The sequence below is a fragment of the Dermochelys coriacea genome, chromosome 10 (assembly GCF_009764565.3).
Source record: "Dermochelys coriacea isolate rDerCor1 chromosome 10, rDerCor1.pri.v4, whole genome shotgun sequence".
In the NCBI taxonomy this organism is placed as follows: Eukaryota; Metazoa; Chordata; order Testudines; family Dermochelyidae; genus Dermochelys; species Dermochelys coriacea.
This window is the reverse complement of record NC_050077.1, coordinates 42,729,473-42,743,970: the sequence shown is the minus strand read 5'-3', so window position 1 is coordinate 42,743,970 and position 14,498 is coordinate 42,729,473. Positions and strand designations below refer to the sequence as shown.

General features: G+C 38.9%; 1 protein-coding gene across 30 annotated transcripts in view; it reads left to right on the top strand.

Moving 5' to 3' along the window:
* Window positions 1-14,498, top strand: part of NEO1 (neogenin 1) — a 499,518-nt gene that overhangs the window by 79,144 nt on the left and 405,876 nt on the right. The gene's annotated exons all lie outside the window — the stretch shown is intronic.

Genomic DNA, 14,498 nt, shown 5'->3' with positions numbered 1-14,498 from the left:
AATGCATTATCTTTGGTATTTTGTTTACTTGTTAATTTGTGGAGGGCCTCTCTCTCATTGGGATGAATTAAGGTTCTTCTGTATTTCTTCAAGCAGTTCATTATTTTTGTTCTACATATTGAATATTACATTTTTTTCCTGCAGTTGATTGAATGAAGAAACAATAACAAGTTCAAGGATATGAATGAAAATCCACATGAGGAACAGTTTGATTCTTCTGGACTTCTTGATCTTTTGTTGTCAGATGGGGGACTCTCCTAAACTCCTTGATGGAGTAGGCTTTATTGGCTTGATTTTGCTGTTTGGTCATTCAACTCATCCCATCTCCTTCAGATTTGTAGATGGTGTGAGAACTCCTAGCATTGTGAAAGAGTGTTTCTGCTTTTGTCTATATTGTCAATGGAAATTCTTAGAGGTGATTAATTTTTAGATGAAGTCTTTAACTATGAACAAAACCTTTAATTCATCCTGAGACACTTGTTCAACACCAAAGAAATGGACAAAGCTTTTTGTGCATGACCATGTCATTGTCTCCATAAACTGAACTATTAAGTATTTTTTGACCCATTAGTAAAACTAAAACTGTTCATGTTGATCAGTTTCATATGCATTGTCTGTGGTCTGTTTGCAGGGTTAAATGGTGAGATGAGATTCCCATCTAATTCCTTAATAGCTGTTAGATGTCTTGCATTCAAAGCACGCCCATTGATGCTCAGGTGCACTCGCTGAGCAGCTTGTTAATATGGCCAATTCGAGAATACCCAAGGCCATATTTGATGGTCAGCTAAAGCAAGGCAATTGTTCTCATGATGGTCAATATAAACAATTTAATGATTCACTGAAGTCAAACTAGAAAGCATGTCATGTTGACTCTAGTAACTGAGAAGCAACAGCCTGCAACAGAACAAGTTGCCAGCAGATTTGCTATGTTGCCATTAACTGCTGTGAAGCAAGGCACATGAATGGCTTATGTGAAAAGCATGAACAGCACAAAGCAAGAATAAAACTGCCTGCAATGGTCGTGGACAATCTTGTCTGTCACACATGCAACTGTGTTTGCTGTTCTCTCATTGGTCTGACCTCAAGTTCAGCAGAGTCATGTGAGACTCAACTTAGAAAAGTTTGAGTACCTGCAGATGTGATCATCTTTAATCGCACACAATATTCTGAATCTGCTAAATTCACTCTGCTAAAGTATTTAAATGTTGGTGCTTTGAGCTTTTAGGTAACTGCTGCCACATTCTCTAGCGTTCAACATATCTGTACGCAAACAGTTGAAAAATACAGTTTTGACTGCTTAGACTCTTTAGAAGTGGCAACAGTTGGGAGCAGACCAGGTTGAGGTTTAAAACGTCATTTTAGTAACTTAGTAATTGTGAGCATAGACACACTGACATTTATTTATTTATTTATATATATATATAATATATTTAAAAAATCATGAATATCAGCCATAAATGCACTCCATCCTTAGGTTCTTGCCTACTTTAGCATCCTGGGATTTTTCTCTTCTGATTAGATGCTTCCTATTTGAGTGAGGTGTCAATTAAGAAGGATCACACATAGTGTCTGCATTGCCCTGATCATTACCTGGAAAATGATTGAAAGGAAGCTTTTACTTCTGAAAGATTCTCTGAAAATGTACTATATTGTCAATTTCTGACTTGGGCTGTAAGTTGTTTTATTCCTGAAATATGTTGCTTGTTGAAAACACTTATGGCCTGTATCCTAAACTTGCTATGTTTTTTGTCAGCTCCTGTTGACGTCAGCAGAATTCAGCACTCCTGAAAAATCAAGCCGCTAGTCTTTATTACAGAGTTAAGATAGAAATGTCTTTTTCATTTTTACTCAGATATTTTAGGCCCAACTCTAAAATTCAAGAAAATTCTTTCTATTTCATGCTTTTCATCATAGTTGCTAGGGTGTTTTGACACTCTGGACTCAAGACATAAATGTTAGTCATGTTTTGAAAATTCTTATGCTTTTTTTTTTTTTTGCCACCGCTTACCAATAAACCAAAAAAGGTTGAATTCCTTATAGTGCAGTTTATTTGGAATACTTTCCTTAAATATTTTTGTGTTGTGCCTTTAGGGTAAGTAAAATGTAATTTTAGTTTTAAGTATAAATTTTTTGTATGGCTCACTGTTTAGCTAGGAGAGGAATTAAATGGCAGTAAGTCCATGGTGATTAAAAATCTCATTTTCAACAGAAGAACTGTACATTTGACCTGTTAAGTCATCTTTTTTTTTTTTTCTTGGAAGTTGACTTGCTTTTTTCTTTTAAACCAGTTTTAATTAAACATTCCAGATCTTCAGCATTTGTGTGTGCAGTACAGTTCCTATCAGCTGAATGGAAATCGGTTATCCTCTCCTTGTTGGCTTTTCCATTTAAATCCATTTCCTGAGAAATTGTAATTGGCCTTTCTATATTCATCACTAGCCTCTCCCCTGTTCTTAACATAGTTTTCAGTTTTAATTGCAAATGTACCAAACAGTGCGTTGCCGACAATAAAATGATCATTGGTTCAAATTATCTTTATAGGAGAGGTGTTGCAGTACTCATAGCTCTTTTCCAGGTTATCTTTGCCAGTAGCAGGCAGACTCTGTTTATTTATAGTCCCTATCGGTATAATGTGGAGCAGTGGAACTCACAGAAAGTTGTATATTTCTTCACCTGTTAATGTTCAAGCCTAGTAAAGAGGAGTTTCTTTACAAAGACTGTTATGTGCAATAGAGTAAGCATATCTGTATGTATTGCAATATAGTAGTTTTACTGATGCCAGTATTTGAGTTTTGTTTTTTTTTTTTAGTTGGGAGAGCTTATGGAAGAGGATTTGTTTTATCAACTGATTTAAGACCATTAACTGATAAAATTACTCCTTTTATCTAAATCCTTGTAGAAGTATAGTACAGGGAGTCCTCAGACTTTGACACAATTTGTTCCTCAGAATTGCGTTGTAAGTCAAAACGTTGCAAGTCAAAAGCGCTTTTCCCATAGGAATCAATGGTTTGAAGGGGGGATTGATTCCTGAACGAAGGCTTGATACACTATTTGCACCGCAATAACTCAGATTTTTGTACTAAATGAATTTATAGATGACTAATGTTGCAACATCAGTGTATTTACTGTATGCTGTATTTTATAAACAGCATTCAAATAAACATATGAACTCGCATATTCTGCTCAGAATACCGACAAAACAGGTTCAGAAAGCCAGGGAGAGCAGCACACGTGCTGAGCCTCAGCTAATCCACTGTTCAAGCTTTCTGATTGGCAGAGCCCGGGGCTGGAAGCCAATAAAAAACAAGTGGCAACCCTAACTGGCAACAAGCTATTCTGCTACCTCAAAGCGAATTAGAAGCGACCCCTTCCAACTCCGTACCAGTATAACACAACCAGGAAGTGATTTCAAGTGAACTTTATGCAAATCAAGCATCATAAGGGTGAAATGGGCAGTCAATTAAAAAGCTTTGTAAGTGGTGTCTGAAGTAAGTCGGGCGTCTTAAGTCCGAGGACTCCCTGTATAGTGTAAATCTAGAAGAATGTGCATTGGACCTTGAAAATAGCGTTCTGAGTTGGCATTTGCAGCTGCACTGGCAAGTTTGATAGATCACTAGATCCAGATGCAGTTTTCTCTAGTTATTCATACAAATAGAATAATGGCTTTGCATTAAATATTTTTAATAATCCTCCCCACCAGTGATCTAATAAGTAGTTGAAGTTATAAATCTGTAATCCAGATTCTTGATATAAAGTCACTGATGCTTCTGTTGGACTCCTAAAATCCGAATTTCTTCATTGTTTGTATGTGTACCTATCCATGGTAGGAAATAACCTAGATACAGTAAGTATCATTCTGTGAAAGTCCTGATGTTAGTGTGCTATTCCTTTTTCCCATCTTTAACTTCTCAGTGTCCTAAGGGACTTCATAAATATTACTTCCTCAAGCAAAGCTGCTGACATGAAGCAAAAACCTTCAATAAATTATTCATTTGTTATTCATTTTCTGTGTTTGATGTGGCTTCACTTAGAAGTTCTTTTCCATGGCTGAAGCTGAGCAAAATTGGTAGAGTTAAACCTTCATACTGAGTAACACATTAATTTCCCTAGATTAGTTTAGATTTGTAACTAGTGGTCTAAGAAGCAATGAAAAAATAAGATTGATTTATTTTTTCTTTAATATTTTGAATAATGGTTTAAGGTGTGTCTCTGATTTTTTTTTCTCAGTTAAAATGTAGCTTTTAAAAGAGCAACCAAAGTGTGGTGGTGGTCTACCTAGAAGGTATAATTTGCAATATTTTGAGGTAAATGAATGCCATGATAGCTCAAAAAGTTAGTTTTGAATTTAAAATGTGACTCTTTGATCAAGGGGGAGAGGGACAACCCAAAGCACTTGGTGTTGATTACTTTTATCACTTCAGTGTCATGTTTTCAAAAATGCTTTCTTTTTGTAATTTGAACAGTATTTGAAAATTACTACATTCTTTCTATCATTTAGCAATTATCTAGAAGTCAGAAACATACCGTTAGTTTTGTTAAACCATTTAAAAACACAATACATACAACTGCAGATGGCTTTTCTTATGTTGTCCGAGCATAAAAAGTGAACTAAGGCAAGTTTATGAATTATTCCTTTTTCACTGAGAATTGTGGTTTGTTCCCTTATTGTGCAGATTTTGATTAAACCCATGAAAGTGTCTACCTTTATTTTCATGAACAATTTGTTTCAGCCTTTGAAATAATAAGACTCACACAGTAAGTTTGAAAACATTATGTGGCATTCACAGAAAGGAGCATTCATGTTCAAGTCACTGCCTTGGAAAGATGAAAGGGATGTTCTAAGATATCTGTCCTTTTGTTAGTAAAGCTGGAGAGAAGCATGTAGGATTCTTACTATATTTATGGAGGGATTAGTGGAAACTAGGTCTGTCAAACTATTAAAAAAATTAATCATGATTTGTGAGATTAATTGCGAGATTAAACAATAGAATACCATTTATTTAATTTTTTTGGCTGTTTTCTACATTTTCAAATGTATTGATTTCAGTTACAACAAAAAATACCAAGTGTACAGTGCTCTCTTTATATTTTTCATTACAAATATTTGCACTGTAAAAAACAAAAGAAATAGTATTTTCAATTCAAACCTAATATAAAAAAGTATGAAAGTTGAATTTACAAATGTTGAATTATGTACAAAAAATAACTGCATTCAAAAATAAACCAATGTAAAACTTTAGCGCCTACAAGTCCACTCAGTCCTACTTCAGCCAGTCTCTCAAACAAGTCTGATTACATTTGCAGGAGATATTGCTGCCCGCTTCTTCTTTACAATGTCACCTGAAAGTGAGAACAGGCGTTTGCATGGCACTGTTGTAACTGGCATCGCAAGGTACTTACGTTCCAGATGTGTCTAAGATTCATGTCTCTTCATGCTTCAATCACCATTCCAGAGGCTATGCATCCATGCTGATGACTGGTTCTGCTCAATAACGATCCAAAGCAGAGTGGATTGGTGCATTTTCATTTTCATCATCTGAGTCAGATGCCACCAGCAAAAGGTTGATTTTCTTTTTTGACGGTTTGAATTCTGTAACTTTCACATCTGAGTGTTGCTCTTTTAAGACTTCTGAAAGCATGGGCCACACCTTGTCCCTCTCAGATTTTGGACAGCACTTCATATTCTTAAACCTTGGGTCGAGTGCTGTAGCTATTTATTTTTAGAAATCTCACATTGCATTTTGTCAAATCTGCAGTGACAGTGTTTGTAAATCAAACAACATGCTGGGTCATCATCTGAGACTGCTATAACATGAACTATATGGCAGAATGTCAGTAAAACGGAGCAGGGGACATACTATTCTCCCCCAGGGAGTTCAGTCACCAATTTAATTAACACACTATTTTTTAACAAACATCATCAACATGGAAGCATGTTCTCCGGAATGGTGGCTGAAGCATGCGGGGGCATATGAATGTTTAGCATATCTGCCACAAATACCTTGCAATGTCTGCTACAAAAGTGCCATGCGAATGCCAGTTCTCACTTTCAGATGACTTTGTAAATAAGAAGCAGGCAGCAGTATCTCCCATAAATGTAAACAAACTTATTTGTCTTAGCGATGAGTTGAACAAGAAGTAGGACTGAGTAGACTTGTAGGCTCTAAAGTTCTACATTGTTTTGTTTTTGAGTGCGGTTATGTAACCCAAAAAAATCTACATTTGTAAGTTGCACTTTCACGATAGAGATTGCACGACAGTACTTGTATAAGGTGAATTGAAAAATACTATTTTATCATTTTTACAGTGCAAATATTTGTGATAAAAAATAACAATGTGAAGTGAGCACTGTACACTTTGTATTCTGTGTTCTAGTAGAAATCAGTATATTTGAAAATGAAGAAAAACATCCAAAAATATTTAATACATTTCAATTGGTATTGATTGTTTAACTGTGTGATTAATCACAGTGAATTTTTTTGCGTTAATCGCGTGAGTTAACTGCGATTTAATCAACAGCCCTAGTGGAAACATAGGTCAACACTGGTGGCTGGTTAGTACTTCTGGATGGCTCAATCAGTATTCCTATATTTTTACTTTATTTTTCATTTGTTTTCATTGTCATTTTACGGTATTTAAATTATATAAGAGAAAACAGTATTCATATTTCATGACTGGTGTTAAAACATGGCTGTTATGATTTGACAGTATTATGTTAGTTTATCTCTTTTGCCTTGGGAGCAATATCCAGGTTCCTCTAGCTTCTTTTCTGTTTTTTCTAAAGGATCAAAGGACAGGAAATATATACATATATACACATTTTGGTTCTTAAATCTTTCTATACAGTAAAACGGGCAATGCAAATATTAGAGAAACATATATTGACAGCTATGAAAATTAGTACAGAAAAGTACATGTAGTTTCAAATGGCAGTGTTTGATCTACTGTGTTCTTGTATTAACCAAAGAGTAGGGAACTCTGGGAAATGAATCATATTTAAAAATTCATGTGGTAGCAGAATCTTGCATATTACCTCTGACACCCTCTTTTCCCTCCATGAAATTGCATCCATAGATCCCTGTTCTTGGAGTTGTATATCCTGCAAACTCTGGAACTGTTAAAAGATGTTACACTAAATATAGGATTCCTGCCTGAGTGAATATTCACCACCATATTGCTCCTAAATACATCTACAAAGAAACACATTTGCCTTCTCTCCTCAGTTACTGTTTTTTCCACCTGGTAAAATATCAGTGACTCAAGTTTTCATTAACATGTTTGTAATCTCTTTGTAGCTAGTAGCTGTTAGTCATTAGTTAAAAATTTGAATTGATAATTGCTGGTAGAGTTCTTTTTAATCAAAGTTGGACATTAATTTTTCTCTTTTACTGTTCTAGAATCTACTGTTGTGATACACCTTGATTTGAGAGATTGAGTTTAACTGGCAAAATATGAGGACTTTAACAACATGTTCTGCAGATTATTTGTAGATTCACACATTAAGGTTAGAAGGAACTGTTATAACGGTCTAGTCTGACCTCCATAAAGTAGGCCGTAGATTTCTGCATAACACAGGAAATTTCTTACGTCTAATCCAACAACTTGTGGCTGAACTAGATCATATATTTTAGGATAGGTCTTCCCTGCACAGTTAATCTGTGTGATTGGTACCAGAGTTAGTTGAGCTTGGGTCTGAGCCTTCCCACAGCAAAACCATGCCCATGTTACTATATGCTCACTGTTTCTGTGCTAATCTGTATGTATCTGGGCCATATCCCTTGGTTCTTTGTGCTGACACACTTTAGGATTCTTTCCCTGTCAGTCGCGTCAATTGCGGGAGTACTTTCCTGTCCTTCGGGGTGGGGGTAGAGTGCAGAGCGAGTTGAGGGAGCGTGAGTAGCGGCATTGGAGGCCCATCATCGCTGGAGTGATTTTTCCTTGTGACCTCGCTGCCAAAGAGTGTGGGTACTAGCCTGAGTGAAAGCAGCACCAAAGCGCTAACCTATACCCCAGACTAATTTAAAGCACCTCCAAACCTAGGTCAAAGGCTTTGCTGTGTGGATAGTTGAGGGCTTCAGGCTAAAACTTGGGTAAGAGCCTGGGCTAACACTATAGTGAAGACATACCCTTAGACATCCAAATGTCATTTAAAGACGCCAAATGATGGCTAATTTACCATATCGCCAATAATTCATTACTCTAGTTTAAATTTAAAAAAAAAAAAACATCTTATTTCCATTTTGAACTTTGATGTTAAACTAGCAGACAAGCATTGCAAGAGGCAGAAAAACCTTCTAGTATTCTTTCTTTTTTTCTATGTAGGTAATTATAGACTGAGGTCTAATTGCTTCATAACATTTTATTTGATAAAATAGACTGAGTAGGCTTCTTGTTAGGTACGTTGGCCAGACCACATACCATTTTTGTAGCTTCTTTTTGAACCTTCTCCAATTTTTCAGACTTCCATTTGAAAACATGGACACCAGAACTGGATGCACTATTCCAGTATAGTCTCACCAATGTCTTACACAGAGGTAATAACTGTACCACTTTCTTCTCCACATTGTGCTCTGACTAGCCTGTTGAGGGAGACATAGCATACATTTTCCAGTTATAGAATCATAGAAGATTAGGGTTGGCAAAGCTGTCTAGTCCAACCCCCTGCTCAAAGCAGGACCAACACCAACTAAATCATCCCAGCCAGGGCTTTGTCAAGCTGGGCCTTAAAAACCTCTAAGGATGGAGATTCCACCACCTCCTAGGTAACCCATTCCAGTGCTACACCACCCTCCTAGTGAAATAGTGTTTCCTAATATCCAACCTAGACCTCCTCCACTGCAACTTGAGACCATTGCTTCTTGTTCTGTCATCTCCCACCACTGAGAACAGCCGAGCTCCATCCTCTTTGGAACCCCCCTTCGGGTAGTTGAAGGCTGCTATCAAATCCCCTCTCACTCTTCTGCAGCCTAAACAAACCCATTTCCCTCAGCCTCTCCTTGTAAGTCATGTGCCCCAGCCCCCTAATCATTTTAATTGCCCTCCGCTGTACTCTCTCCAATTTGTCCACATCCTTTCTTTAGTGGGGGAGGGGGGGCTCAAAACTGGATGCAGTACTCCAGATGTGGCATCATCAGTGCTGAATAGAGGGGAATACTCACTTCCCTCGCTCTGCTGGCAGTGCTATTACTAATGCAGCCCAATATGCTGTTAGCCTTCTTGGTAACAAGGGCACACTGACTCATATCCAGCTTCTCATCCACTGTCCTTCTCATCCCAGGTCCTTTTCTGCAGAACTGCTGCTTAGGCAGTCGGTCCCCAGCCTGTAGTGGTGCATGGGATTTTTCTGTCCTAAGTGTAGGACTTTGCATTTGCCCTTGTTGAACCTCATCAGATTTCTTTTGGCAGCTGACTGAGAGAGCACTCCAATGTTGGTCAGGATCATGAGTTCCATTTTGTGCTATAGGAGCACACTATAGTCTAGTGGTTAGAGACAGCATAGTGAAGCAAATAAACTTGCCACGCTGCCTTTCATTTAAAAAAAATATATTCCAAGTGAATGAGACTTTGGTTTTCATATTACAGACTGGGTATTCCCAGTTTTTTTGAAGTGTCTTTGTGCAATCTTAATTTTGAAAAATGAGTGAAAAAGAGGTATCTCCCATAAAATAAGGCTTATGAGGCTTTGGTTAGCAAAGATTGCAGTGCACCAAAATGTTAACAGCAGTGGCTGGAACAGTTGGGATGAGAATTTGTGGTTTTCCGGCTTGCAGCCCAGTGCACATTCTCTTAGACTACAGCTATTGTGTAGTGGGTTATGTTTTCACTCTCATTACTTTTCCCTGAGATATGGGTGGGCATGACAGACCTGTCTAACACATGTCGTCGTCATAGGCGTGGACTTACTCAGGTCCTGGAGGGTGCTTGATCCCCACTCCTCCCCAGGCCTTGCCCCCATTCCACCCCTTTCTCCATGCCCCTGCATGTTTCTTCCTACCCCTGCTCTGCCCCAGGCCCTGCCCCACTCCACCCCTTCCCCCAACTTCCCACTCCCGCCCTGCCTCTTCCTGCCCGCACTCTTACCCCTCCACCACAATGCCTCCTGCAGGTCTCTGAACAGCTAATCACGAGGGGCGAAAGGTGCGGGAGCTGATCGGTATGGCTGCCGGTGGGTAGGAGGTGCTGGTCCGTGGGGTTGCCCGTGGATCTTGGGTTTTTTTCCCTTGGGTACTCGGCGCCTGTGCATGTCATACAAAATGCATGAAAATCGTAATCTCAATTTCAGGCCTGCCATTACTTCTTTCTCCCACCCTTTGTCACTTATTTTTAAACTACCCTCTGTGAAGTAGGGATTGGGTACCGTGTCTTCACAATGAGGCCTCAATCTCTGTTGGGGTCTCTCAATATTATAATAATGCTCTCTTGCAGTTATACAGGTCTTTTCATGAGTAGATCTTAAAGTGCTCTATAGTAGAAATATTAAAGACAATGGAGCTGGTGCAGAGCTCTTAAATATGGATTACCGTTTAGAGTCTTGTTTTATAGAAGCACCTTTCCTTTGTGTTAGCTATGCCAAATGCTTGAGAGAATAACCATATTAGAAGTACGTTACTGGGTGAAAATGTTTCAGCCTTACTAATTTGCAGCAGTTGACACAAACTATTTTATTGAGAGGAGGAAAGCCCATCTAAGGAATATCCATGATTTTATTTGTAAAGTATCATGTAATGTCTGCCATCAAAGAAGCAGAAGATAACTTCTTATCTTACTGGAATATCAATGCTTTATGGTTAACGTTTAAGTATAGTTTATTACGTGTCTGCCACTTTGAAGATAACCAAAGCCATGATCATTTATTATTTGTATTGCAGTAGCAGTTAGTCATGGAAAAGGGCCCCGTTGGACTAGACTGTGTACAAATGCATAAAAAGTTTTCCTCTGTCCCAAGGTGCTTACCGTCTAAGTAATACTGTAAAAGAGTGAGTGTACCAGCTAATGTGCAGAACTGTGTGTGGCAATCTAGGGTGTATTTACAATTTTTCCATAGACTTGCTTCTCTCTGTTTCTCAGATATGTCATATGTAAAATAAGGTAAAACTTTCCCTTGTCACTGGGTGTTGTGATGCCTTCATAGGAAGGCACAATGTGCTACATTAATATTATTTGGAGGATATGAAATATGCCAGTCCCTTGCTTACCTAAAATAGAATTTTAAATAATGACCTGGTACAGAACTTGAAGATGAACTGCAGTGTATATAGTCTCTTGCAAAAGAGGAGATACTAGATAGGATACCCTTTGCTGAAACTTTCTACTGTTTTTACTTTACATATTAGAGAATAAATGGTAATGCTGTTTTTTAATAAATGTGAAAAATTAGCTCTAGAAAGTGGGTAGGGAATTATAAAGTAGCTAGGACACTAAGTTTTTGTTTAGAAAGATTTTTCTGGTAAAACTATTGGAAAATCAAATTCCCTTTTTTTGTTAGAACACTCCTTGATAAATATTTCATTTCTATCTTCCAAGAGGTGCCCCTCACTATTGTGTAAAATGGTGCAGGTAGTGTGTGTGTGTGTGTGTGTGTGTGTGTGTGTGTGTGTGATTTGTAAGCTGAAGAATGCCAGATGCAATATGAACCTTTCTCGGGATTTCTGCAATAGATGCCTGTTCAAAGAATAGATTTCTTGAGAACAATTTGGATGCACCAAAATATAAACATAGTGTAAAGTCCATTTAAATTACATGAATGATAATGGAATTAACGTCTAATGAACCAAGTATTCTAAAATGTCAAGAAATAGATTGATAGTGAATTTTTTTCTCTGTACCAAATTAAAATATTTTAATGTAGTTGCAATCAATACCTATTTTGTTGCACCAAAAATTAATAATCTGTTTAACAGATTGCTACTGTACTTGTACTGTTTTGGGCATCAATCACTGTTGTGTTCAGTAAGCTGTATGTGGTGTATTTGACTATATGATCACATTGCCTAAATCCAAGATATTTAGGTTAATCAAGATTATTTCCCAAAGGTATCATATTGAGTAAGAGGGAAAGGTGCTGACCTTTGTGCATGATGCATATATATTAGACTATTCCTTTTACTCCTAGCCTGGATTACAATTTTAAATTGTTTAATGGTTTGATAAAAAAGTTTAGCCAGTGAACTGAGAATTTTTAATACAGAAAAGCGAACTTCATTGGCATGTCTATACTGCATATGACTGTATTAGGATTGCCTAAATAAAGCGCTTGCTACTAGGTGAGACCTCTCTAATTTTTTTCTAGGAGATATTAAAAAAAACTGGGAAAACTTGATATCAGTCTTGTGTTTTCAAGTTATTGAAATACTCCTGCGCTAAAGAGGCAGTAAATAAAAGGGACTGAAACCAAATAGTATGCGATAAGGATACAGGAGCACAGAGTGGAATAATCAGAAATGTACCTGTTCGATCAATAATGCACAGACACTTCTCAGTGCATACAAAGGTCCCACCGTTGCAGTTAAACAAGAACAGAAAAATAGATTTATGTTGATGTTCTGGCTGGCTGGAGAGCAACCATTCTTGAAATGACTGTGTGTTGCATAATGGACTGTTAAAACAAGTTTAAAGAACATCAAAGGATGTGGAGAGACGATGTATAAACAATATTAGCTCTAAATAGGACATTTCAGCAGCCAGTACATTGATGGAGAAACTGCATCTTGACCAAGCATAGCATGCAAAGTTGGTGAGGGAATGTACCATAGAGGGGCCCAAGCAAAGCAATTTAAGCCTGGTCTACACTATGGGGGGAGGATCGATCTGATATGCAACTTCAGCTACAAGAATAGCTTATCTGAAGTCAATGTATGTTAGATCGACTTAGAATCACTTACTTCGCATCCTCACGGCGAGGGATCGACGACTGCCGCTACCCCCTTGACTCCGCTTCTGCCTCTCGCCATGGTGGAGTTCTGGAGTCGACAGCAGAGTGATCGGGGATCGATTTATCGCGTCTACACTAGACGCGATAAATCGATTCCCGATAGATCGATCACTACCCACCGATCCGGCGGGTAGTGTAGACGTGGCCTTAAAGAGGTAAGTTGCTGACTGGAGTAAACCAGCCAGTGTTCAATATATGTCCCAGGATGCTTGTACCAACAACTGTGGCCTAACTTGTCTTGCACAAGCTGGTATGACAAGATGATGATTACAAAGGGGCTGGAATCGCAAGAAGTCAAAAGGGGATGACTCATTCTCTGATTTAATGATAGACATTTTGGTTGGACATTTCAAATCTTCAGCTGAAGTATGGGTAATCAACCATCTGATTGGTCTGTGCCAGCATCTCTAAGAAGAGGAACCAAGTTGGACTATTCTTCGAGCAGTGTCCCTATGGGTGCTCCACTGTAGGTGTCCGTGTGCCCTTGTGCCTCTAATCAGAGATTTTTGGTAGCAGTGTCCTGTTGAGCCCACACATGTGCCCTCCCTCCCTGGTGTTCTGCTTCAAGGCTATTTAGCACTGCATGGGCGAACCCCCCTCACTTCCTTCTCTACCACCTTTGGCCTCAGACAGAATGAGCAGTCCTCCCTTCCTTATCTGTGTCATTAGCATAAGTAGTGTTTTGTTTTGTTTACCTTTGTTCTCCTTAATAGTAGTTAGCCTAGTGTTTTTATTTTATTTTATTCCTTGTGTTAAAAAAAAGAGAGAGAGAGAGAGGAAAAGAACTTGAGTTTCCTTCCCTGTCTGGGGGCATCCTCCTCCCCTTCTCTTCCCCCGCAAGGTATCTGGTAGATTCATAATTTCATAATTTTTTTTCTCCAGTCCCGAAAGGCTCATAAAAAGAGCTCTTCCAAGCAACTGGCCAGCCAGAGGGGTTTGCCAGTTCGGCCATCTTGGCACCAATCCCAACACATGGGTTCTGAGTAGCTAGCCAGCCAGTGGGGCTCCCCAGAGCAGCCACTTCCATAGGATGATACCAGCAACTCTGAGGCAGGCACTGAGAGGTCCTGCTGTGACCTCTTCCCCAGGGCACCATTCCAGGGGCTTCTGCAATCATGCTCTGAGGCAATGGTACCGCCCCCTAAAGAGAGGGGACAATTACCGTACAATTTCTAAAAGAGCAGCACAGAGAATCCCTTTGGTACCAGGTGCAACAAAACTCCCATCTAGGAAGTGTCCTGCACCTTCCCAACCATTGATACTGACAACATACTACAGACACTCCTCTCTGGTACCACGTGAGCCCATGGAAACACACATGCTCTGATACTCTGGAGACTTGTGGCCTCAGTACGCAGGGAGCAACAATTACTGTACCATCTCTAAAATAGTGGCCCCAACAAACTTTCTGTACTGGGCAACAAAACTTTCATTTAGGGAGCGCTCTGCCTAGCTATCGGTACTGATAACGTACCATGGACACTCCTCTGTATTACCAAATGAGCCCATGGTACTGCATGAGCTCCGGTACCCGGGAGACCTGATGGTTGGGGAACAACTGCAATCC